The sequence below is a fragment of the Microtus ochrogaster genome, chromosome 15, assembly GCF_000317375.1.
Source record: "Microtus ochrogaster isolate Prairie Vole_2 chromosome 15, MicOch1.0, whole genome shotgun sequence".
Lineage (NCBI taxonomy): Eukaryota > Metazoa > Chordata > Mammalia > Rodentia > Cricetidae > Microtus > Microtus ochrogaster.
Genome location: NC_022017.1, coordinates 17,775,234 through 17,800,969, shown reverse-complemented (window position 1 = coordinate 17,800,969; position 25,736 = coordinate 17,775,234). Strand labels below are relative to the sequence as shown.

The 25,736-nt window shown below is 45.5% G+C and overlaps 1 protein-coding gene across 1 annotated transcript in view; it reads right to left on the bottom strand.

Moving 5' to 3' along the window:
• The window catches only part of Prickle1 (prickle planar cell polarity protein 1), a 92,186-nt gene extending 66,896 nt beyond the window's left edge, over positions 1-25,290 (bottom strand). Inside the window, exon 1 of the mRNA XM_013348889.2 lies at positions 25,068-25,290. The gene's annotated coding sequence lies outside the window, so the exon portion shown is untranslated. The remainder of the gene's footprint in view (positions 1-25,067) is intronic.
• Positions 25,291-25,736: the final 446 nt, after the last annotated feature.

Sequence of the window (25,736 nt, the reverse complement as noted above, 5' to 3'; positions counted from 1 at the left end):
TGTAGACCAGGCTGGTCTCGAACTCACAGAGATCCACCTGCCTCTGCCTCCTGAGTGCTGGGATTAAAGGCGTGTGCCACCACCGCCAGGCTTTGTTTGTTTGTTTTTTAAAGGGTATATAATCCAAGGTAGCCAATTGCATGATTGACTGTGTACCATTTTCATCAAGAGGTCTTAGCTTTTAGCGTGCTGTTTTGAGCGGAAATTTCAGTAAAAAAATTAAGGAAATTTCTTAATTTAAGAAAACTTAAGATTTGGGAGCACCAAAGAATTTGCAAAAGGCCTGGGGCAAAAACAAAAACAAAAAACCAAAGGACAAAGAGCTTGGGTCCTGTGGGGTGCTATCCATACATTAGAGACGTAAGGAGATCATTTTTCCTTCCTTGTTACCCACAACTGCTCTTCTCTTAGGTTTTAGGAAGCAGCAATCTATCCATCTGAACTATCAGAGATATGAGTTCAGAAGAGCGGTGTTGTTACAAAGTTATTAATCCTGTGTCATTAACAGAGACCAAAATAAAACTCACTTAAGACTTCCCATGCTAAGGGAGCTATCCTGGTCTCTATCAAACAAGTAGTAACTGACCTCCTTCTTGGCTCTGGTATAGATTCTACCCACATGACAGCTTCCCCAGTGGGGAGACATCAGATGGGTGAGGCTTGCTGCCCATGCTGAAGGGCTTTCTTTATGCATACACAATCGCAGGCCAATGAAGTGATCCTCTCAGGTTCCTAGACATCGTCTCACAAAATGAATGTCTAACCAACAATTCTTTTTAAAAAAATTATTATGCATACAGTGTTCTACTTGCATGCATGCCTGCAAGTCAGGAGAGGGCATCGGATCTCAGGACAGATGGCTGTGAGCCATGCGATTGCTGGGAATTGAACTCAGGACCTCTGGAAGAGTAACCAGTGCTCTTAATGGCTAAGCCATCTTTCCAGTCTCCCCAACAATTCTTTTTTGTTGTTTGGTTTTGTTTTTTTTTTCAAGACAGGGTTTCTCTGTAGCTTTGGAGCCTGTCCTGGAGCTGGCTCTTGTAGACCAGGCTGGCCTCGACCTCACAGAATGAGTGCCTGCCTCTGCCTCTCAAGTGCTGGGATTAAAGGCATGCGCCACCACAGCCTGGCTCTCCCAACAATTCTTAATGCACCAGAAAAGAAAGGAATAGGGACCATCTCTTCAAAGTCAAAGCAGAGAATTAAAACCCCAAATCCAGTTAAATGGATTATCTTTCGACTTTTAGGTATGAACGGTCTCTAAAACGTGCATTCAAATTTATCCTATTTCTATTGTTCAGGACTGTGTGTTGGGGTGGAAACGATGTCAGAGAAAAAGAAAGCAAAGGAGGCACAGACAGAAGGGAGAAAAGGGGAGGAGGAAGGAGGGTTCAATTTCTCCACTAAAGAGTAGTGTTTACTACTTCTGTCAACTAGATCAGGTCACTTTCATGCCTTGTCATGGTTAAAGTCAGGATCTTCGACACTGAAGGCCATCCTATGCATAGCAAACACTATTCAGAAGGGAGCTCACTCAACTATAAACGCCTATGAGTCAAGAAAAAACGCCCCCCATTGTGGAAGGTTGAGAGCCCTATCTCCATGCAACAGGTCCTAATAGAAGTAATAATCCTGCTAACATTGACTACTCACATAAACATAGTAACAGAACTCTGTCCTGAAGAACAAAGAAGAGGCCCAGGGTCTGTGCTGCTTGGAATCCCATAAATCTCTGAAGACTGATTATGTCCGTCCTGCTTCCCTGAGGCATTTGTCACACCCCTGACAAGATCAAAATGAGATAAGTCCCAGGAACTCTGGGAAGCTATTAGGATGACATGTTAGGGAAGGGCCCAAAGTTAAGACTTAGCAGACATCATACTAGCCCCTTCATAACTGACTGTCACCTGCTATTGCAGAAGCTAGGACGACATATCTAGCAAGAAGCCTTTTCCCTTTACAAGTGACAGTGGCAGGGCGGCTTCCTTAAGAAGGAACCTTCCCACTCCCAGTCACTTCCCTGACCTTTGTTCTACCAAACTTCCACATTATCCCCGCGTTTTTCTTCTGAATACTATTTTTGACTCTATTTAATGTCCGAGTTTTGGAGCAGTCATAGAAGAGCTAATTGGCGCCATTTATCCTTAGTTTATGTGCCATGTACTGCAGGACGTTAGCTCCATTCTGTACAAGAATTAAAGGTCTTTGTTTTAAACTTGAAAACCACAGGTTTAGAAAGTAACCAGTTTTTAATTATAGGGTAAAATACATGTTACAAGTCCTCATTTGAGATTTATCAGAGTATAAATAAGATTTGTATTAGTTTTCAAGTAGAATGCTTTTAGTACTAATGACCTGGTTCTTAAGTCTGATGGAAAAGCATGTCAATCAAAGATCAGGATATTATCCAATTATAATGTATTTCTTAATTGCAAGCCACATACCCAACCCCAGACATCAGAACTTCAAGCACAAGTTTTTTTTTTTTTTCAAAGATTTTTGTTCTGCCTGCATGTGTACCTACACCCCAGAAGAGGGCACCAGATCTTATTACAGATGGTTGTGAGCCACCATGTGGTTGCTGGGAATTGAACTCAGGACCTCTGGAAGAGCAGTCAGTGCTTTTAACCGCTGAGCCATCTCTCCAGCCCCGAGGATCTCAAGTATTAGGCCAACTTGGGGCTACTGAATGAGAACCTGTCTTTACAAAAAAGAATTCAAACCACTGTGAGTCAGTCAATGTAGCCTTTAGAGATATACTGGAAAAAATAAAACTAATTTTCAGATCGAAAGCTTAAGAAAAACTAAGGCATATACATATGCTAATGTGGTAATATTAAAGTAGGAAAGGCTAAGATGGGGAGGGACACTCACTAGAGAACCATGTCAAGCGACAAAGAGGTTAATTTCAGATTATAAAATGTCGATGCTATAAAAGGAAGAGTCAGGCTATAATATATACATATTAGAGCTACAGAAAGCTTTACAGAGTCATGAATGTACTTGAGACTGGCTGATATAGCATTAACTACGGTAAATTCTGAAGGCAAGCACTTCTGGGAGAGACCTTAAAAACAAGCACGAGGGAGTGAAGCGTGGTGGCGCCCATCTTTAATCCCATACTCAGGAAGCAAAAGGCAGGTGGATCCCTGTGAGTTCGAGGCCAGCCAGGGCTACACAGTAAGATCCTGTCTCAAAAAATAAAACAACCAACCAACAACAAAAACAAACAAAGAACTAGGGGCTGGAGAGATGGCTCAGTGGTTAAAAGCGCTAGCTGCTTGTCCAGAGGATCCTCGCTGGATTCCTAACACCCACATGGTGGCTCACAAACATCTGTAACTCTAGTCAAAGGGATCCAGTGACCTCTTCTAGCCTCAGTGGCTACCAGGTACACTCATGGTACCTATACGTTCAGGCAAAGACTCAAAAAAAAAAAATCCGGAAAACAAAATAAGAATTAGAACTAACTATTAAATACACAAATGGATGAAGGAAAGAAAATAAAGACGGAAAGCTTCAGGAGCCAATACACAGCTAAGTGTCAGAGCAGGGGAAAGACTTATGAGAATAAATGAAATGTAGACATCACTTTTTAATATGGAGAGGGCTTTATGAAGACTGGCCTTCATATCTTGACTCCAGTAGGAAAGGACAATTCCATCTATACGGGTGGAAGAAAACTGGCTAAGATAACGTAAGAGAAATGACTGGACAGAAACACTGGATGACCGACAGGGACGGGGCTTGCATTAACGTCTCAGCGGCTTTAATAAAAATATTTAAAACAGTAACCAGGACAGGGCCATGGTTTTGGAAACCACGGTGAGCTGGCTGCCACAAGAGAAACTTGCCTTGGGCTAATAAAATAGAAACAAGCCGAGGAAGAAGAACATTGTCGCCTTCTCCAGCTACGTGCCTGCTGAAGGGGTTTAAATCCAATCTGTTTTCACGTTTTATTTGCAAGATAAATGGGCAGAGAGAAAGCGCTCCGATTGCTTGATATTAAACAGACTGGGAAGAACTTAGATGTTGTTATGCAAACATAACAGGTTCAAGAAATGATTACTAACTAGAGTAACCCAGATGTTTGATGTTGAGCACCACAAACAAGCAGCAATTTCCCTTCCTCCTCTTCCCTCTCCTTTTCTTTTTGTCAGACAGGGTCTCCCTGTGTAGATCAGGCTGGCCAGGGACTCCATACATAGCTAGATCGCCTGCCTCTGCCTCCTGAATGCTGAGATCAAAGGCATGTCTACTGTATATGGTCTAGCAATGTCTAAAGTGAAATAATATCAGGAAGATTTGACTTGCTGGACAGTGGTGGCACATGCCTTTAATCTCAGCATTCAGGAGGCAGAGGCAGGCAGATCTCTGAGTTGGAGGCCAGCCTGGTCTACAGTATGAGATCCGGGACAGCCAGGGCTACACAGAGAAACCTTGTCTCAAAAACAAACAAAAGAATGGTAAGAAAACTTGACTTATCAGTCATATCTTTTTGATAATTAAATTCGTCTCTTTCTAAACAGTATCGAGATCTTTCTTGGGGTCATATTTTAAAATCTATGAATACTAACACTTCCCAAATTTCAAGTCAACTTTACCACTACACTAATATCTTTGGAAGAAGGATTCAGATTTGAGGATTTTTTTGGGGTGTGTGTGTGTTGTCTCAATGACTGTATTTCAAAGTTTCTAGTGGGATGGAAACAAAAACAAAAGGATACGTTTACTGTTGTGTAACAATACAGAGTTCAATTGCACTGGTAACAGCAATAACTGCACAGACGATTAACTGGTATTTAATCTGCCTGACTAACTTATATTAATATTTGGGGAAAGAACACTAGCTCTAGCAAATTGGAAGTAAACAAAGACTATAAGAGTTGGCAGAGATCTACATTTGAAACTATTCTTCACGAACACCCAAGCGAATCCAGTCAGACAGCAATAATAACACTATAGGTTAATTAGAGACCCTCTATTTGCTGAGACCAGCTACCGCCTCCCATGGAACAGTTCTTTTGTGGAGAGAGCCCCAAGCCTGGACACAGGTCTGCCGCCCCTGAAGCAAGAACCTTCTTCAAGTTAGTGAATGGCTGTGGGAAAGGCAAGATCTGGGGGCAGGGATCACAGGAACTGGGGAACTGATGTAAGTGTTTTTCTAGGGGTGTAGTCTTGAGGATGGAGCAGTGGGAGAGGGCCACGGGAAGAAACAATTCCACCCCACTGCTCCTCTGTCCTCAGCCGGCACCTTTTCAAAGGTCATAAAGAGAATGAAGAAGCATTAAGTCAACTAGCAGGGGATAAAGGATGATTGTGTGTGTGTGTGTGTGTGTGTGTGTGTGTGTGTGTGTGTGTGTGTGTGAGAGAGAGAGAGAGAGAGAGAGAGAGGCGGGGTGAGAAAACCTGCAGGGTTGGTCCTCTGGCATCAGCCCTCTTGCTTTCTGAAACTGTCTTTCATTGGTCAGGAGCTCTCCAGGAAGACTGGCCTGGCTAGTCACTGAATCCCCAGCTGGGACTACAAGTTCTTGCCACCAATTCAGAGGGTTTTTTTTTTTTGTTGTTGTTGTTTATTTGCTTTTGTTTGTAAAGCATGGGTTTGGGGGATCAAATCAGGTCCTCAGATTGCACTTTACCAAATGAACTATCTCCACAGCCAAGCTGGTTTGTTTAAGACAAGGTCTTGTAGCCCAGACTAGCTTAAAACTTGCTGTGTAGCTAAGGACAAAATTGAACTCGTGTCTCCAAACTACCAAGTGCAGAATTATATGTCCAGGATATTCCCCCCCAGAATATTATTTTCACAGTAAATATAATCAATCAATCAATCAATCAATCAATCAATCAATCCTAAATCTTGTTTTCCAGAGACAGCCAAGGACAAGTCCATAAACACAGTTGAATATGTATTATATTACTTTTCCCCAAAGAACAATGACTTTATACATATCCTTCCACAACTGTCTCCTTCCACTTAAATATAGCCTGTGTGTGTCTCACACGATTTTCCCTCTCTATATTCCTTCTTAGGAGGTGCACACTCCTCCCTCCTTGTGGACATACCACCATTTTGTCTGAGCTTTTAATGCCTAAAAGAATTCTCCGCAGCCGGGCGGTGGTGGCGCACGCCTTTAATCCCAGCACTTGGGAGGCAGAGGCAGGCGGATCTCTGTGAGTTCGAGACCAGCCTGGTCTACAGAGCTAGTTCCAGGACAGGCTCCAAAGTCACAGAGAAACCCTGTCTCGAAAAACCAAAAAAAAAAAAAAAAAAAATTCTCCACTAGCCTTTTTAAAACGTGTCGTTAAACGAGACAGTAAAAGAATTCAGTAACAAAACAACCTCAGCAGGAGACCTAAAACAGCATTAATAAGGATTTGTCCTTAATTTTAAAAACGAAATTCAAAGCTTCACATTGCTCTTGGATTCGCAGCTTTTATGAAGCCAAGTCCATTTATAAAAAGCAAGAGCTTCTTTCTGGGTGCGCTTGGTTTAGGAAAGGTCATTTCTAGCTGAAGAGCGCCACCTAGTGCCTCTTTTCCTTCGCAGGCTGTGGGAGGATTTCTGCAAACGAGCCACTTCAAGGACTATCTATCACTGGGCTCATTAACTTAGGTTTCAGTATATAGCGCGTTTATGGTTCCAGCTGTGTTGATTAAGGAAATTGATCGCACTGTTCTGTGGTCTTGGAGAAAAAGCAAAGCACAGATTAAAAGTCAAAAACAGTTATATAACTTTTTTTTTTTTTTAACTGACCTGTTCAATTAAACATGGCCCTTCAAACAAGACAAATTGACTTCTACATGGTGACACAGTCCCTGGAATAATAGATGGATCAATTATGGGAGCACATCACTCTACCACGCTCTTCATGTTTAAGATGAGCGATATGACATCTGGGAAAAAAGCAGATTCTGAAATCAGAGATCTGCAGAGGGTACCACGGGCACTGTGTGACCCAGGGCGTTCCTTTGTGAATCACTTGCAATAGAGGTCCCATTGTGGTGTTCCGTGGCACCGCGGTAATGGGAAGCAGGGGGCTCAGCCTCGGGAGCTCATTAAGTCAGTGACAGGAGACTGGTGCCCAGACACCCGGTTGCTGCAGCCACCTACCCGACTAGCCCTGGCTGTTTCAATTAGTATACTTCCTTTTCTTGAGTCATACCTGACCTGTGTTTTACTACGCATTGTTAAACAGTTGTCAGAGTCCGTGTTTAAATGACTATCTTTCAAATGGGTCATGAGGTGGCTCTGTGATCAAATTCACAGGAGTCCTAAAGAATCAAGAGGCTTTGGCCTCAGTTGTAGATAAACTCCACGTGGCGGTTCAGCAGAGGAAGACATACCCCTGACTTCGCCACCTCAGGGACTGCGAGCTGCCAACTGGGCACAGTGCTCCTGTCTCTCTAAAACAACCGGTTTATTCATGATTATGCAAATCCTTAAGAAAGTTCCTTTATGCTTATCCAGTGCTCAAATTATTTTTATATCTGGGAGATTATTTTCATGAGTATTGACAAGTCAAAGTCAATAAAAATGCAGTTTTAATACCTAGTATGAAACAGTCTGGATACATTTAATTTTGACTCTGAAAGTCGCCGTTAGCAAGAATGAAATCTTTTAGGATGCTAGGCTTTATCACACGCAGATGCTCCACAAGTTACCCAACAAATCCTGCTTTCATCTAGCCACTGACAGAGTGAAGCAGGTCCTCCCCAACCCTGCAGCATCCCTACATAAATATCAGAGAGAGAAGAAGCTCGTGTATCTCAGCCTCCTCCATATTGCATTATAGATTGGGATGATTCTCCAGGCAGACCCAGGAAGCACTTGCCCACTGGCTGACATTCCAAGGACAAGGAGAGCTAGATTTGAAAGGAGGTATTCAAATTCTCAAATTACAGGCTATTTTCTCCTTTAAAAGAATACATAAAAGCTAAAAAGCAGACAACAGAAAAGAAACAAGGAAAATGCCCATGTAGTTTGTATTATTTATCTAGTTGATTAAAATTAGATTCCTTGAAACTAGCCAGTGGAAAGGAAGCCATTGCACAAGTGAGACCACGTGAAACGCTGGCCAGACCCTGGCCTGAGTCTGCAGCCAATCCTGCCACTGGCCTCCTTGGAGGTGGTGGATGAGTTCACTGGTTTTAGGCTTTGGGTTTGATTGCTTCAAGATCCACATGATTGGATGGGAGCTTGTGCTTGCTTTTACAGTATCAGATTACAAACCCTACCAGGACCTCAGGTGTCCTGGGCCTTTAGGTATTGATGGAAACATTGAGCCTGGTGATTTCTCCGTCATCCTTGGACATGAGAACACTCATAGCTAATGGAAGCCCACCATTCTCCTCCGCAGAGCAGCTGGGAGAATAGCACCGTCCCCTACCCATAAGTACTGAGGAAGGGGATGCTACACTGTAGCTTCCCCTCCCCTTTCCTGTCCTTCTACCCACTACCTTGTCTCATGACACAAGGGACTATCTCAACAACCCTGTGGCGGGTAAGTCAAAGAAGTTGACAGACAATTTGAGCGGGTTACACATAATGACGAAGCTAGGAAGACACAAACATTTGCAAACTAAGGCATGTATACCTCGGAGAGCGTGGTGGTGCATGTCTGTAATATCAACATTCAGGAGGCTGAGGCAGGAGGATTTCTGTGTATTTGAGGCCAGGATGCTCTATATAGCAAGTACTAGGCCAGCCAGGGCTGCACAGTGAGGCCCTGTCTCAAAACAACAATAGCAAGAGATCTCCATCCCGGAAGATCTCCACCTACAACTTCGTGCGGGCATCTACAACCGCTGAACATGTCTGGGCTTGATGTACGGTAGCTGGACAGGAGAGGACTGAAATAGCCGTGCAAGGCCCTGGATTTGACTCCTGGCACTGCAGATAAATAACACATAGAAATGAGATAAAACAAGGTCTCAAATATCTCCTTTTCATGTTGCAAGTAACACGCTTACAGCACAAATTTCGGGAAGACAGAGAAAAACCTAAAGAATTAGATCACACCCTATCAGATGCATCTATCAAAGAACAAACCACAGCTAACATGTTTCACAGATGCAAACTCTTTCACAGGTGGCTAGACAGCCATGCAGAAAAGCAAACCCAAGGCACTTGGGTCACCTTAATCCCAGGATAAGGACCCCAGTTTCTTTATATATTGTTTGTTTTGCTTTTCCAGATAGGTTTTCTCTGTGAAGCCCTGGCTGTCCTGGAACTCACTCTGTAGACCAGGCTTGCCTCGAACCCAAGAGATCCACCTGCTTCTGCCTTCTGAGTGCTGAAATTAAAGGAGTGTGCCACCTCCCGGCTCTTCTATATTTTAAACTAATTTTATCAGCTAATCACCGAGCTCCCTTGGTAAGAAAGGAGTTTCTTTTCTAAAACAAACACACTGGTTTTGGCCTCCATGCTCACTCACACTGAGAAACTGAATGGCTGAATAAATAAAGATACTCTGTGGAGTATATTCTGGCTAGGAAAACAAGGACAACTTCCAAAGTCTGCTTTAAGATGTGGCAGTGTGAAAACAGACATGCATTGCTGAATATCGAGAGCAGGGCAGCGCCTCTGAAGGCCTCTGGCATCCAGACCAAAAGACAAGGGTGACTCCATGGCAGCCAACCCCACCCCTGACCTCCAGTCATGGTCACCTTAGGACCATTCCCATAGCTCCTATTCACGTTCCTCATTATCTGCTCACTGCAAGCAACCTGCAGTCATGGTTATACCACCAGCTCTGCCTCCTGCTAGGGGTTATGTGTTAGGTTCCACACATGGGCGACAGTAAACACTGTTGCCAAAGACCAGGGCACTGAATGATTTGACTGAGGGGAAAAGAAAGGGAAGGGAAAACAGTAACTCTAGAGATGAGCTTGTATGCACTGGTGGGAGAACCCCCAGAGTCTCAGAAACATTGGGGGGCAGCGCTCGTGTGCACTGGTGGGTGCACCCCCAGAGTCTCAGGAACATGGGGGGCAGCGCTCGCTCTTTCCCAGTATTTGTCCAGCTTGCTCCTGTCTGTGGCCTTCAAATGTGTTCACGGAGCCAAGAACCTCACCTGTCTAGGAGACAAGGGAATGAGAGAGCGGCTACAGCCAGCAGCTTGGGGTTACCACGTGTAACACAGATTGCACAATTAAACTTGAATTCACATAAACAGTGAGTAAGTTTAGGGAACATGCAATCGTTAGGACAACTGGCATTGAAAACACTGCTATTCGAAATTCAAGTTTGGCCAGCAGCACAGGACGACTTTTCTTCTGGATAAAAAGGGAGCCCAATACAGAACAACTTTCCTGCCCCCAGCATGGCAACCTAACTCTACATGCTGGGCTCCAGGTCGTCTGATGTTCGCATAAAGTATTTAGCTGCTCCTAGGATGCCATCAAAGTCTGAAGACCGCTTTGGTAGATGCATTCAAGCAACGCGTCTGAGCCCTGCTGTCTGTGGATTTCCCATCAATAAACCAAGAGCATCTGGATGCTGGGAAAATTAATTAAAGCCTGTAAAGCTCTTTGAAATTGGCATGTTCAGCCACATATGCTACAAAATATTTATCACATGCCAGACTGCCTGGAAGCATGATCGGTAGCAACTAGGAGACAAGAGATTCTAAAGTGTTAAGTCAAGAAACTGTAGTATTCCCACATTGAAGAACCAACCACAGCTCTAAGGAGAGGGTTCACCTTTCCAAACAGACAAACGGACATGATTCCTTTTCAAGCAAAAGTAGAGTAGTTTAGATTGTTATTTTAAAAGCTGGATTATAGTTTGTAAAATTTGCTCTGTTTTGATAAATTACATTTTTTTAAAAAAAAAAGAATTCAAGAAATATCAACCAATGAAGACCTGGTAGTGGCGGTGCACGCCTTTACGCCCAGCACTCTGGAGGCAGAGGCAGGGGGATCTCTGAGTCTCAGTCTCTCCTGGGATAGTGAGTTCCAGGCCAGACAGGGTCACATAGTGAGACTGCCTCCAAAGGGACAAGGAGGAGGAGGAGGAGGAGAAGGAGGAGGAGGAGGAGGAGGGAGATAAGCAGAAAGCAGTTCATTTCCTAATCTCCTATGAGTCTACTGTTTACTATTTGTACTTGTAGGCTCTTTTTTTTAGAAAGATTTATTTATCATGTATACAATATTCTGTCTGCATGTATGCCTGCACGCCAGAAGAGGGCACCAGATCTCATAATAGATGGTTGTGAGCCACCATGTGGTTGCTGAGAATTGAACTTGGGACCTCTGGAAGAGCAGCCAGTGCTCTTAACCACTGAGCCATCTCTCCAGCCCCAGTAAGGTTTTTTGTTGTTGTTTTTTTGTTTTGTTTTATTTTTTTTAAACATTAAAAAGGGTTTCATGAAAACAGAGATAGCAACATAGCAAATCACAATTTGAGGCTACTCAGTGATACTTGGACTTTTTCTGCCTGATCCTTAGAGTCCACAGAATCTCTACCAGGAGCTAGCACAAGCAACCTCGACGCATAACCTGTATCCCTTGGTGCTGGCCAAGCAGAGATCCAAACTTGGCAGCGAACCCAAAGAGTTTGGAGTGTGTTCATACAATGACAAAAGGATCCGTGAGTGTACACCTATGGGAGGAGAGGGGGCAGCTGTTCTCGACCTCCCCTCTTACTCAGAAGCCCAGAGGGAAGGTTGTCAAAGTCATCTCTAACTGCTGATTGAACTGTAGAGGGGTAGCAGCCCCTTCACAAACAGCAGAATCAATGCCTGTGTCACTGAGAAAGACTTGCAGCTCACAGACCTCATGGCTCTCTCCTGGTTTCCATCCACTCTGCCTTGTATCTAAAATGACTCGATCTCCAGTTCTAATGGCTTGGCCGACTCCTGCTCATCCTTCGGGTCCCACTTAACCTGAGCTTGCTTCTCATCACAACCCTGCACAGGACAAAAGGGGCCTGTGCCTTGACCTCTGTGCTAGGATGATATATATATACGTATATATATATATACACGTATATATCCTGTTCAAGTGCTTTTATTCACTACCAACAGTGGCTCTCTCAAGATTGGGCCAGCCTAATGCTTGTGTTCCTAGAGCCTTACTCTAAGCCTGGAATGATGCAACCACCCAGTAAAGGCTACAAGAAAACCATGTCCCCAAGTTGAAATACACACGACAAAGTTGAATACTAAAGGCTGACATGCATATGTGAGTTTACTGAGACAAGTGAATATGCAAAATAGGCATCAATACTCTGATATGGCATGGTCAGGAAAAGATGAAAGGGTCTCGGTAACCATTTGAGGAGCTAGGACAACAGAAGCCCTGTGACATCCTTGAGAGTCCCCATGAAAGGGTGTCAGCTGTACCCCGAAGTCCAGCCGGAGGGCTCCAGCGGCTGGATTTCCACTCTGCCCCTAACAGCGCTAAAGAGGCCAAAGGTGTTATTAGGAAGCCCAGTGGGTACCTTCACACACTCATTACCACTGGGCGGTGTTTGATCTCGGAGTCAGGGCTGAGGTGACCCAGATTCCAACTGGTGATTATTAATGTCACATCTAGAGAGCCCTTGCACGGCACATCGGAGTCACTTAGGAACCTGCTGGGAGATGCTCCCCCGAGTGTTGCTGCCAATGAGGCTGGTAGGCTCTGCTACTCCGGCTGCATGTCTTCCAGTGTGGGCTTATGATTGAGCCCGGCTTCATTAGAATGTGACAGACATTTGGGGTCCTGAGGATCTGCTGAAAAGTTAATGGCTCAACTAATTACAGTGCACTAGAAAGTACTTTCCGCTGGGTCTGGTTGCATGTGCAACCTGTACCAGCCGGGGTTAGCACGACCCAGAGGGGACTTTACTGCCTGCTGCACTTCTGCTTAGTGTACCTCTGAAATAAATGAGAATGCTATCGGGGTTCTCAAAACTATCAGGACTCAATCAAATGGCACTATCTTCAAGCAAACCTTGGTCAAAAGCCATGGACATTTTAAACACGGCTATTAATACTCTGTGACTATACAAACACACATGAGCACAGCACTCCGAGTCCCACGCTTTAAATCCTCTGTATTTCCCATGATGAATATAACGCTCACAGTTAGCATTTTTTTTTTTTTTTTTGCCAAAGACAAGGAAGTCTTTGTTGTACATACATCCCATTGGTGATTTTCTACTTAATAACTCTGCTTTTCTGTTTCTTTCATTTTAGGTTTTCGGAGACGGGGTTTCTCCGAGTAGCCCTGGCTGTCCTGGAACTCACTCTATAGACCTCGGACTCACAGAGATCTGCCTGCCTCTGTCTCCCGAGTGCTAGGATTAAAGGCGTGCACCACCACCGCTCGGATCTATTTTATCTGTGGCTATCATAGTGTACTGCAAGGAATCTATTTAGAACAACTGTTGGGTCTGGGAAGGATATATATCCCTGAATATAGCAACTTCTGGATTTGGAACTGACCACAGGGAGGAATGGATAGAGCTGTGAGCTGAACCTTGCTAGCCAGAGTGTTTCCGGGTGACTTTTAATAAATCTGGTCATCCATCCAGGTGGTGACAATGACTACAGAACACCACTTCGGCTAGCCACCGTCCAGCCCCCTGAAGAGATAGCCTCTAACTCGGGCATCTGGAATCAAATAAAGTATAAACTAAGAATATCACCATGACGTACATATTCTAACGGAGGCCACCGAGGTAGACTAGAGTAAGAAGTCTAGAGAATTAAGTGATGCATCCAACTCCCCCAACTCAGTGAGAGCCACCAGTTAAAGGCATTTCCTACACAGGACATATCTGTGGAAGGACAGCCATGTGTAGGAGACCACAGGCATCAACCGTGCTGGGTAAGCCACAGCGACGTTCATTCAACCTTCCGGCTTTTCTTTCTTTTGAAGACCTCAGCTGCAGATGTGCTTGATTGAGGGGCTGCCAAGCCACAGCTGCTTAGCAGCTAGAGCCTTGAACCCAGTGGATTCCTCATCAGGACATCGGGTTAACCTTGAGGACCCCCCCCCCAACCCAAAGTAAAGATGCATGAGGTATATATACTCTGCACTTGGGGGGCATTTGTCTGACTGTGGTAAAAAAGAAAAAAAGTGTCAAATTAAAACATGATCATATCTGGACAAATAAGTTGGTTAGGCTTCTTAAAAAGTTGAGCCACTGCCAATTAGTCCCTGGAACCTGAGACTTTACAATAATAATAACTCAAGCAACTAGGGTTCCTAGCAAGCAGGTTGAAATCAGGAGTAAATGACAGCCTGTCACCGTGGGGCAGCCCCAAAGCCTGTCTGAGGATGCTTCCTCCACCTCTCTCTTAAGTAGGGAGTGTAGCTCATGGGGAAGAGGAAGGCCACAGAGCTTCCTTTCCGATGCTCATCTCTGAGGACCAAGTTCCCCTCTGCTGTGTAGTCCTAGTTCAAATGTCTGTCACTGTGGGATGGAGGAAGGGAAAGGAGGGTGGCCAGCCCGTCTTTGACTCTTGCCTCTCACCTAGTTTTATCCCAGTGAGAGGGAAGCTTCTCAGAAACTTCAGCTAGAAAAAAAACACAAAACACCCTAGATAGGCCGGGCGCATGCTTTTAATCCCAGCATTTGGGAGATGAGGCAGGCAGATCTCCGAGCCCTAGGCCAGCCTAGTCTACCCGTTCCAAGAACAAGGTCTACGTGGAGAATTTGGTCTCGAAACACAACCAAACCAAACCAAACAACAAAAACAACCTAAACCCCAAACAAGAAAGACTCAGGGAAGAAACAATACTGGCTTCTTTTGTCTTTATATTATGTATAACATGGTCCCTAAGTACCAGATTTGTAGAGAAGAAATCATCTCATAACTTTACGGCTTGAGTATCAGAATGAAATTATAGTAAAATGTTTTTCTGAGCACTGCACACCGCTGTACTACAGCGAGGATTCACTCTGTTCATGGTTATTAAGTACCTACCATGTTCTAGAGCTGGGGACAGGGCTGCAGATCGGGAAAACAGAGAGTTGGCTTTCTAGGATATAGGTGGGGTTGGTGGGTGGCACTGGGGGATGAAGGGGCACTGCTGCTGGGCCTCCCAAGCCAGAGCAGGGATTCCCTTCTGAGCCCACTGACAAGAAAGCTATCTTTCTGTATTATGTCTCTGATCCCTCGGGCGGCCACATGAATGACACAGTGAGCCTCCATCCCACGCCCTTTTATAGGAGTTTGGAATCCATCACAAACATGGGATTAGCTGGGAAACTTGAGGACAGTTAAATCCACAAATACAAACGTCTGTGTCACACTGGGAGGCAGCCCCCCGCCTGCCCCCACTTCCTCTCCCAATGATCCTTCAACTCTGTCAGCTATGGCTTAGCTCTTCCCGCGTCCAGAGCCTTGTATGATTCACAAAATGATCGAAAGTGAGAGTTTTCAGTTACACCCTGCACACAACCCAAGTGCAGAAACGTCCACTCAGGCCCCGGGATGTTTGATTCAGCAATGCGCACTGAACAGGAAGAGGTGCCGAGGCAGTTGATTTCGTGACTGGTTGGTTGTACCTGCACAGTGAGAAGTCCAAGGGACATTGGAAAGCTAGTCAGATTGTAGAATTGTGAACTTAAAAGCCTTATTACATTAAAAAAAAGTTAGATTAAATTAAAAACACAATAGCAAACAAACAAAAGTCGGGGAAACTGAAGAAGCATCCCCGGTCCTCTTTGATTTTTGCTGTGCAGACGCAGCACTAGTGATGGTGACTGCTACTATTCATTCAGTGTGTCCAGGAAGGGACCCAGGGACTTATGCTTGCTGGTCACATGCACCAGAGTGACTTTTCAAGTTCCGTGTAGCTTGTGGAGGCTGAAACGATGGCCATACTGGATAGCCACAAGCAGCAACTAAAACCACAGACCAAAAAGGCAAAGAAAGGAGATGGGTAACAAATCCTATTAATGAATTTCCACAAACTATATGTCTGTCACATTTTATTGAGACTCGGAAGTAAGCCTCTGCGTAGAACATGAAGTGCGGTTTTTAAGAACTTCGTGTTATAGAATATATGTGGAATTATGTCTGTGCAAGGATGAAAATAATACTGGCTACAGAAATAACTACAACTAGCCAGTTTAAAGACTGCTCCAGGGGCTGCAGAGATGGCTCAGCAGTTAAGAGCATTGCCTGCTCTTCCTAAGGTCCTGAGTTCAATTCCCGGCAACCACATGATGGCTCACAACCATCTGTAATGAGGTCTGGTGCCCTCTTCTGGCCTGCAGGCATACATGCAGAAAGAATATTGTATACATAATAAATAAATAAAAATAAATATATTTTTAAAAAAAGACTGCTCCACTAGCCAAAGAGATGAGAACTGGGTTATAGGGATGGCTCAATGGTTAGGAGGGGCACTCTTCTCCCAGAGAGCTTGTGCTCGGTTCCCAGCATCCATGTAACGTGTATCACAACATCTGCAACAATAGCCCCAGCTTCAGGGGGACCCGAGGCCGTCTTCCTGCCTCTGTGGCAACTTCACTTACACGCGTACATATCCCTCCCTGTTCCTCCTGCCCCCTCCCCGTAACTACAAAGAAAATAAATCTTAAAAAAAAATAGAAAGGGTGGCGAGATGGCTCAGGGGTTAAGCACACTGGCCGCTCTTCTAGAAGACCCAAGTTCAATTCCCAGAACTGACATGGCAGCTTACAACTGCCTATAGCTCCGGTTCCAGGGGCCCTGATACCCTCGCATGCAGGCAGAACACTAATGCACATAAAAATAAATAATACTAAGAGAAATGGAAATGGGAATCAGTAGTCCTGTTGTTGAAAGGACAGACCCGTATCTCTCTACACAAGATGCGTATCTAAAAACTCATATTAATAAAGTTTTATTTTTAAATGTCTGATCTTATGATTCAAAATATCTAAAGGTATGATGCAAAATTGTAAGTAAAATTGTAATAAACTCATAATTCTTCAGGTAATTTTTTTCGAGACAGGGTTTGTCTGTAGCTTTGGAGCCTGTCCTGGAACTAGCTCTTGTAGACAAGGCTGGCCTCTAACTCACAGAGATCCGCCTGCCTCTGCCTCCAAGTGCTGGGATTAAAGGCGTGTGCCACCACCACCCAGCTCAGATAAGTTTTTTAAAAATTTATAGTGATATATTTGGGAAATATTTCTTAAATTAACATATTTCTATGATCGCAAAGCCCTGAAAATATTTATTAAACAACTATAGGAACTAGGAATGTAAGAAGACGTAGGATAAAGTTATTTTTTTCAACACTATGCAAATTGCACTTTCTGAAAAACTTGTACTTTGGAATAAGATGCACCCCTCCCATTTCCTGATACCTTTTTAGGGAGAATACTCCCAAGTTTAAAACAATGGGTCAATTACTAATCTGAAACAAATTACAATAAATATGCTTTGAGTATGGCAAATGTACTGTAAAATAATATACTTATGATGTTGTTTTTCAGATTAGTAAATGATTATGTTAATTGTTTTAAATTTGGAGATAGTTTACCTAAAAGGTGTCTCCAGGGTGACAAAAATATAGCAGGTATACTGTTTAAAAACTTAATTTGCATTATATTTTTACAAAGTTCTTTGACATCAGGCATCTGTATTTGCCAGCAGCGAGTGAGTGTCAGGCAGGGGTAGGTCTCTGCCCTGTGGCATGAATCACCATGAATCATATGCAGTACTGGGCCCAGTGACACTTCAAGAGTTTGTTAGCGATAGAATGGGGTAGCCATTTAGCATGGATGAACAAAAGAGGAAGGATGGAAAGAGACAGAGAGGGACGGTGAAGAGGAAGGAAGCAGGCAGAGAGGGAAGATGAAGAGGAAGGAGGGAGGCAGAGAGGGGAGATGAAAACGTGAGTGGGAAGGGAAGAAGAAAAAGCAGAAAGCATTGAGTTCAGCCCCTGTGGGGAAAGACACACTTGTCGACTGTCCTGCCAGTGAATCTCTGACACCGTCTAATTCAAGTGGCTCCACCACATCCGTGTACGGGAATCACCTGAATGGCTGATTCAGGCCACGTGTGCAAGAGTCCACCCCAGGGCTGGGGGTGTGGCTAGCGGTGAACCCACACAGGACTTTCCTGGGTTCGATATCCAGTCTTGAGAAATGCATGCCCCGTTGCCCCCCTTAAAAAAATCTGTGTGTTATCTGTCCTTTGATAAAGTTTCACAGGTGTTTATGATTACATTCTTTAATTACATACAGACCTAGCCTAATTCTTTCATTGTATATATGAGAAAACTGAGGCCCAGAGATGCTGAGGAACTGACCGAAAACCACACAGCTATTGGCCTGTAGTCCCGCTTTTATGATTTTTTTTTTTCCAGGAAAACAAAAACCAAAAACCAAAAACCAGTCTTCCTCTGCATGGTTGATTCCTTGTGAGCTCACAGCTGTTTGTCCTAGAACCCCTGCTCATGAACAAGAAGGATACACGAACAAGATATTCTCTCAAAAATGACTGAAACAATGTTTAAAAAGCCAGTGTCTCCAGGTGGCAACCACAAAGCCAGCCAGCAGGCTCTTCCCACTCTGATGACCTGGTCACCTGTTTTTGACAAAGCCAAGTCAGCTGTGCAAAGTGCTCCCATCCCAACAGCACGGCTGTTTGCTTTCCCCAGGTCAGGAGGAGGAGGGGAAAATGATTTTCTTGGCTAACTCCTTACAATTCAAAAGAAGGTTAAGAAAGTACATTTTCCAATCCTTCAAAATGGAGAAAGCTGGCCTGCCTTTCTCACACTTGGCAGGGCTGAAGGACATGTTTTTGGCTATTAGCCCACGTAGCTGGTCACGTTTATAGACGGCCCACAACGGGAACGTGGATGGTGAAGTTACTTCAACCTCTATGTCTATTTTCTCCCCTCCCTTCGTAGTCACGGAAAAGCACAAAAGGCTAAAGCATTTCAGAACAACGTGAGGGGCTCAGCTATCACTTCAGCCCATTGCTCAAGACTTGTGCGCAAATGGGAGCGGAGGCCGCTCAGCGGAATTCCTCGCGGGACCCTTGAGATGAACCAAGCTAAGCTACGCAGAATGTGGTGCAGAATTCCCACAGCACATCTGCACTTTCTACAAGAAACATCTGGGGCTCCATGTACTTCAGACCTCACTTTATCGTTTCTCAAAAAATTATGTAGCACGCATAAACTCCAAACACTGCCCATATTAGTTAATTACACAGACACAGAAGAATTGAATGTGTCATTTCTCTTGACAGAGGTTAGACAAGTGTTCCAGCATGTGTGTGCTGGGCAGTCTTCTCATGCGAAGCCTAACATGGTCTGTCAGGGTTCTCTTTTAAAGCCAAGTGCCATACTCTCTAACCTCCTTCCCACTCAGAATCAAGGAACTTAAGATTATTCAAGAAATAGCATAACTGGAGCTATCCATTACACCTACCAAGTTATTGATTTCTTCAGATTACCATGCTACTTGCTTGGCATAACTTAAGTAATCATAAAACACAAATGCCTCTGGGGAAGATACAGCAAAGCTCCAATTACTTTTCTTTCACTAAGGTGAAATAGTCCAGTTTTACTATTAGGCTAGTATGTATGCATGTATGCCCGAGACTGTGAGCTTGCGTGTGGGTATGTATGTGTATGTGTGTCTGTATGTGTGTTCTATTTTAATGGTAGTTACTGAGGAACTGGTCCCTGAAGCAAAGGGCACACATGCGGTGGGCTAATACTGCTGTTCCCACAGGGGCTCCATGAAATATGGCATTTACAAATTTGGACTAAACAGCACTATTTATCACATGGTGGAAACGGTCCAAAAGTGCTAAGAGAGACGTTGGCATTCGGGCAAGTTCACTACTGTTGAACCCAAAGAAGAACTACATTCTCCAGGATGCACTGGAGGCACTGAAAGAGCCTGTGTAAAATCCTTCCTGGGGACCATTTCAGCACCGCAGCCGTTGGATCCCCTCTGGCTGTGGGTGTTGTTTTTCACGGGGAGGAGGCACAAAACTGTTGTGGACCAAGTCTGATCCCAGTCCACACAAGCCAAGTCCCAAGACTGTGTATTTTCTTATTTTCAAGATTAATACGGCAAATATATCGGCTGGCTATTGGAGGAGTCACCACTGTGTTAGAAAAAGTTAGAAGCCCCCAGAGGAGGTGGACTGGGAAGCCCTGGTGGCCGAGGGATGCCTGAAATTATTTGCTGTCTCCTCTTCTGTCTTATGTTTTTAACTCTCTACCATTTTTGTATTTTTGTTTTAAACAGCTCTTCATGGTCCTTCAAATGGCAAGATGAAATAATTTGAATAAAAGGCAATGTATCCGATATCCAAAGGCCTCAAAGAATAATTTTTGATAGGTCTCTAAAGAAAAAAGGAAAAAAAAACCTTGAAAACATTGTAGCTCGCAATGTGTTACTAGATAACCTTTCCCCTTCCTTGGGGGAACCCAATGGCACACAAAGTTTCTTTCCTTTATTAAGTCACTGATGTTTGCTCAGAGCATTTGGGACCCTAGAAAACTGGGGTCATATCACATTAAGTGCTGGCTACTCTATATTGGCCTTTCTAATGTTTTTTTTTAAAGGCAACGCAAATGGAGGAAAAGGTGGTTATAAAAAAACATCACAGGAAACCAAATAGCCTTTATTTAAATTAAAAGCAATCACGGCCTGATTCTTGGAGCTCACTAGGAAATGCTTTTGGCATGCAGCTGCTGCGTGGGGCCAATCTCATGTGTAATTGGAAACATTTCAAACAGAATTGTTACTGAAGTCACAGACCATAATTGTGAGCTGTGGGCTCAGTACCCTCCATAAAAGAAGGGTGGTGGAACTATGGGAGGGGACTCGGGGCACTGGGGGCATCTTAATGCAGAATGTCACCCTTCACTGACACATCTTTCTTTCCAAAGGCCAGAAGAGCACAGCAAAGCTGGTGGGAGCTGGAAACCCACCAGCAGGACAGAGTACCAAGACAACTGAAATAACACAGCCCTCACTTGTTTCCTGACAACTATGTAACGAGCTGGAAAGGAAGGGGTTGGCTCCAATCCCCCAGGGAGAAAAAAACGCAAGCTCAGCTTCATGGGCGAGTTGGTTTCTTAGGATCACCTAGGAAAAACTTGGGGAGAAGAGTTACATAAAAGTGAATGACAGCTATTGGCTCGTTTGCAGTTCTGTTTTCAAATACTTACAGTGGTTTCTACCTATCTGACTTTTTTTTTCCTTATAGGAAAATGACCACGGAAGGTGGTACTATCTTTGTGTTCTCCGAGAAGTCCCTTCAGATGTGACCATGAGCATTTAAACAGACAGACACAGGAAGAATTATTGAACTGTCTGAGAGGCCTGATCCCCCGAGTAACTGGAAACAGCCCATGCCCGTGAACCAGCAGCTCAGGAACAGCTTGCGGAAAAACCATGTCATTCTGGCACACGGCGAGGGATCTGATTATTCTGTCGTATCTCTGTGCCAGAAATGTCATGACATCAGCATGCGCCAAGCTGTAAAGCAAACCTCTTTCCACTACCTTCTTCAGGAGAGGGTCAGGGGATACGGGGCATGCAAAGCTTCCTGGTTGCTATTGGCCAGCCTTTGCCACAGCTCGTGGCTGCAGGGCCGACCCCACTTCTGCGAGCACCATTGTAAACCACGTGGTTCATTTGCTGGTTGCCAGGGTGCTGAGGGACGACTTTTGCATGTGTCCAAGGGGGAGGGGTCCAGAAGGGCAAGGCTCTATGCTGCCCTTAGGCCATCCTGGTCCCTGACACTCTGTCAGAAGCACAGCCTCCGCTTCTCGAGAGGCTTTGAGACACTGTAGCAGTACCTGGCTTGGCCTCTAGATAACTCTGCTCCCTGCTCCAACCCTTTGTTCACACCCACTTTCTGAAGTTCCTTATCCAGTAACCAGGAGAAAAATAATGATCCCTTAGCATACCAACCCACCCACCCACCAAGAAACGCTTCATTCACTTTCCTTATTCCTCTTCATTCTAGGACATTGCACCTAGATTTACACAATTTTAATATTCTCACAATAGTAAGAGTGGAACAAAGAATACTGTTTTATATAACATGGAGAAAACACAGAACTGGTTTCCTGAGGGGAGGAGTCTATCTTGGTTAGATGACATAACAAACATTCCTGTGCACACATGAGAATCAGCGTGTGTGTGGATGTGTGTGGGTTCGTATGTGGTGTCAGCATGGAGGTCAGAGGTTGATGTCACCCATCTCCCTCTCTGTCTCTCCACCTTGTTTTTTTGACACAGTCTCTCAGGGAACCTAAACTCACTGATGGTCTAGGCGGCTCCCTGGTGCTCTGGAAACCTTGTCTGCCCTGTTTCGCTGTTGCTGAGATTACAACCACAGGTAACCACGCCTTTACGTGGGTCCTGCCTGGGGATCTGAACCAGGGCCCTCATGCTTGTACAACAAGCTCTTTAGCACCTGAGCCATCTCTCCAGAACCCTGCTGTTGACTTTTGAAATTCTACTTTTTTAAAATGGAAATCTTATCCATTATAAGATACTATGTTCAGGGAACTAATTGCTGTAATTAAAATACCAACCAATAAAGGATCATCTCGACTGAGAATTGTTGCCCTTAATAATTGACAATTCAAAAATATAGGGTAGGTTATTGTGAGAGTTTCTACCTGGTTCTCATTCTATTTCTCCAGTATTAGGGCTGTCACTCCCTGGGGTGTGGCTCAGCTGTGGAGCCGAACACGTGCCCAGGTTTGCTCCCAGTATTGCAAAGACATTGGTTGCAGAAACTAACCTTTTGTGGGCCATGGACAAGCTACTGAAGACTTTAAAGAGATTACCTATTCCAGATATTTTAAACTACTAAGAGAGACTAGCGGGGACAATTCTATCACAGTCTAGCTATCAACCACCAAGTTTCTTTTCCCTTCTAGCTTGTATTAAGTTTTTCTTTCATCACCCAAGCTGACTCATTATAACAAAAAGTAGACCCATGATCCTTGGGTATATATATAACATAGGCAACCTTTTAAGCATCATTAGTATTACCTGCAGAACTGATTGAATCTGTCACTTTAGTGAAATATAGCAGTTTTCTCTTAAAAACAATCCGTGAATCAACAGGCTCACTCACTGGTAACTCTCCAATTATACCAAATTAAGAATGGGAAAATCAAATTACCAAACTCATTCACTCATATCAACCTGTCCATCTTTAGACACCATTCTGCTCCCCTTCTTTTCCTTCCCAAGGCTCATTTCGAAGCACGAGTCATTCATCCATGCCAGGCATGATTTATTTTGAGTTATCAGTAAGTGTTCGAACTCTTAACAGAGGGTAGCATCCCTTATTCCTAGTGCCTTTTGTATAGCCCTACATTGTTAGCCTTTAAATCCTTCGTATAAACACTTCTAAAAGTGCTTATTAAATATCTCCTTCTGTGTTTTCTGACTCGCCAGTGGATGGCATTTAGAACTCTTTGCTACCAGCAGGTGCTGTATTTTGCTTTCTTTAGGCTCCAGCTGGCTACAATGATAGATTCTTGTCCCAGCCACCTAGGCTAGGAACCACATTGGAGGCGAAATGAACCCAACCCCACCAGACAGCAAGATAAATGGTTGCTGTTTAAGTTTTAAATCCCCTGATGGGAGTAAATATTGTTCTAGGCAAAAAGGATCGACAAACATTGCGTCATCCTTACGGAGCTGTCTTGATGAAAACAGAATTTTTAGATTAGGTTGGTCCTAAATCTAAAAGTGTATCTATCTGGCTGTCAAGGGTTTTGGTATTCTCTCCTCCCCATTTCCTACTCGAAAAACAGACATATTGTTGGGGGTGATCAAACGCGCTGACACGTCCCAAGGGGCACGGTCCCACTCTTGGTAAAGAAGGCCGCTGAACACTGACTTCACTGAGGATAATGGCGACAGCAAAGGCTTAGTCGGAAAAAGGCCAGTTGTCACCTAAGTGACAGGCAACAGCTGAGCTCACACATCTGGAGCTAGAGGAGGGCAAACCTTAACAGCCCTCATTCGTCTACACCTTGAGCCTGTCTGAAGATGGAAGTCTCCTTCACTCCAAAAGTACATTAAAAAATATCTGATGGTGAACCGCGTCAATTACATAACATCAGCGCAGCGCAGACACTGCCTTCCGAAAGCGCTGATTAAAACCAGGCGGCAGACAGAACTGTTCAGGGACAGATAGGAGATACAATTTCATCAAGTATAATTTGTCATTCATAAAACCTACCCTAAAAGCCACAAATACAGCATTTTTTTTTTAAAACAGCACAAGTGCACTTGGGCTCCACCAGGGATTTTCACATATGCTCCTTCAGACCGGTTCGCCGTGCGTTCTTCTCCTTGATCCTGGCTGCAGTCCTGCCTGACACGTTTTAAAACCAGGAACCAAGTGCGTCAGGCTTAAGAATCTGAGTCCTCCCGGGCGGGCTGGAACTCAAAGCTGTGCCAGCCGTCCCCGCGACCTCCCGGGTACACCCCCCCCCCTCCGTCTTCAGTCTCCTGAATGCAATCTGTGGACAATTTTCCGAAAGTCCCAAAAATAACACGGCCCTGCCAATAGTCGTTGGCGATGCCGTTTGTTTTTCTTAGAGGGCAATGAAAACTCAACAGCTTTTCTGCTGCATCCCGAGTCCCGCTCCTGCTAATTATTAACAGACCTAGTTTCTTCAACTTTTTCTGCCAGAAGGGAGAATGCTGCGGCTCCCCTTCTCTCCCACGGGCGAGCTGCGTGCAGAGTGGGGTCTCCACGGAGGGCAGGCTGCGGCTGCCTCTCCAGGGCAGGCGGCCCTTCCCGGGCGCGCTAGGGGCCGAGCCTCCCCGCAGACGCCAGTAGGTGACAGGCGATCCTCAGCCACTCACCCTCGCCTCCCCGCTCTTGCGTGGCCCGATTAGGGGGCCATGCAGCTGGCCTCGGCGCCGGGGGAGGGGGGAGAGCCGGCACGACCTGGCTGCCACGCAGCACGAGGGGCCGTGCGCCCAGCCTCTGCGCCACCACAGCCCAGCAGCCCTCCCGGAGTCTTCCCCGCGCTCCCAAACCGCCGGACGTCCCATCCCGCGCCGTGACAACGCGGCCCGAGCCGCGGCGCCCCCCGCCCCGGCGCCCCGAGTCACTCACCCCAACGCGCGAGCGGTGGCCGCGCGATCTTCCTCGCCGGCGCTGGGAGCTGCGGTCCTCCGCGTCAGGCGCGCTCCCGCGTGCGCAGCCCCGGGTGCGTCCGCAGCCGGGCACGGAGCGCTGCGGCCGCGCGGTACCAGGTCAGCGCAGGCGGCGCGGGGAGGGCATGGTGGCGGCTCCCCGGCCGCTGCTCGGCTGCAGGCGGAGTGCGCGCTCCAGCCGGGGCCGCTGCAGAGCACCCGCCCCGGGCCGCCGAGCGGGCGCCAGCGAAATCCCGGAGCGCGGACGCCTGGGATGCAGGAGACTGCGCGCCCACGCGCACAGTGCAGGGCCCCGATCTCTCCCGCCAGGCTGCACCCGCCGGGCTGCGGTCTGCAGGCCCGCGAGTCTCCGCCCCGTCCCTCCCCGCCCCCGAGTCTCTGCCCTTTTTAATGCTGTGGTCGTGGTTCAGTCAATAATCCAGATGGATTGATTGCGAGATAGAAAGGGTGAAGGGGAGGAAAAGGTAAACCCAATTTCCTCTGATCAAACAGTTTGACGGGGTCCCCATTAGGGTTCCCTTTCCTTTGGGGCGTGTAGAGAGGGCACAAGTTAATTAAACTCTTGATTCCTTCTGGCGCTTTCGCCTCTGGTAACCCCACCTGGATTCGATCCTATCTCGTGTAATTC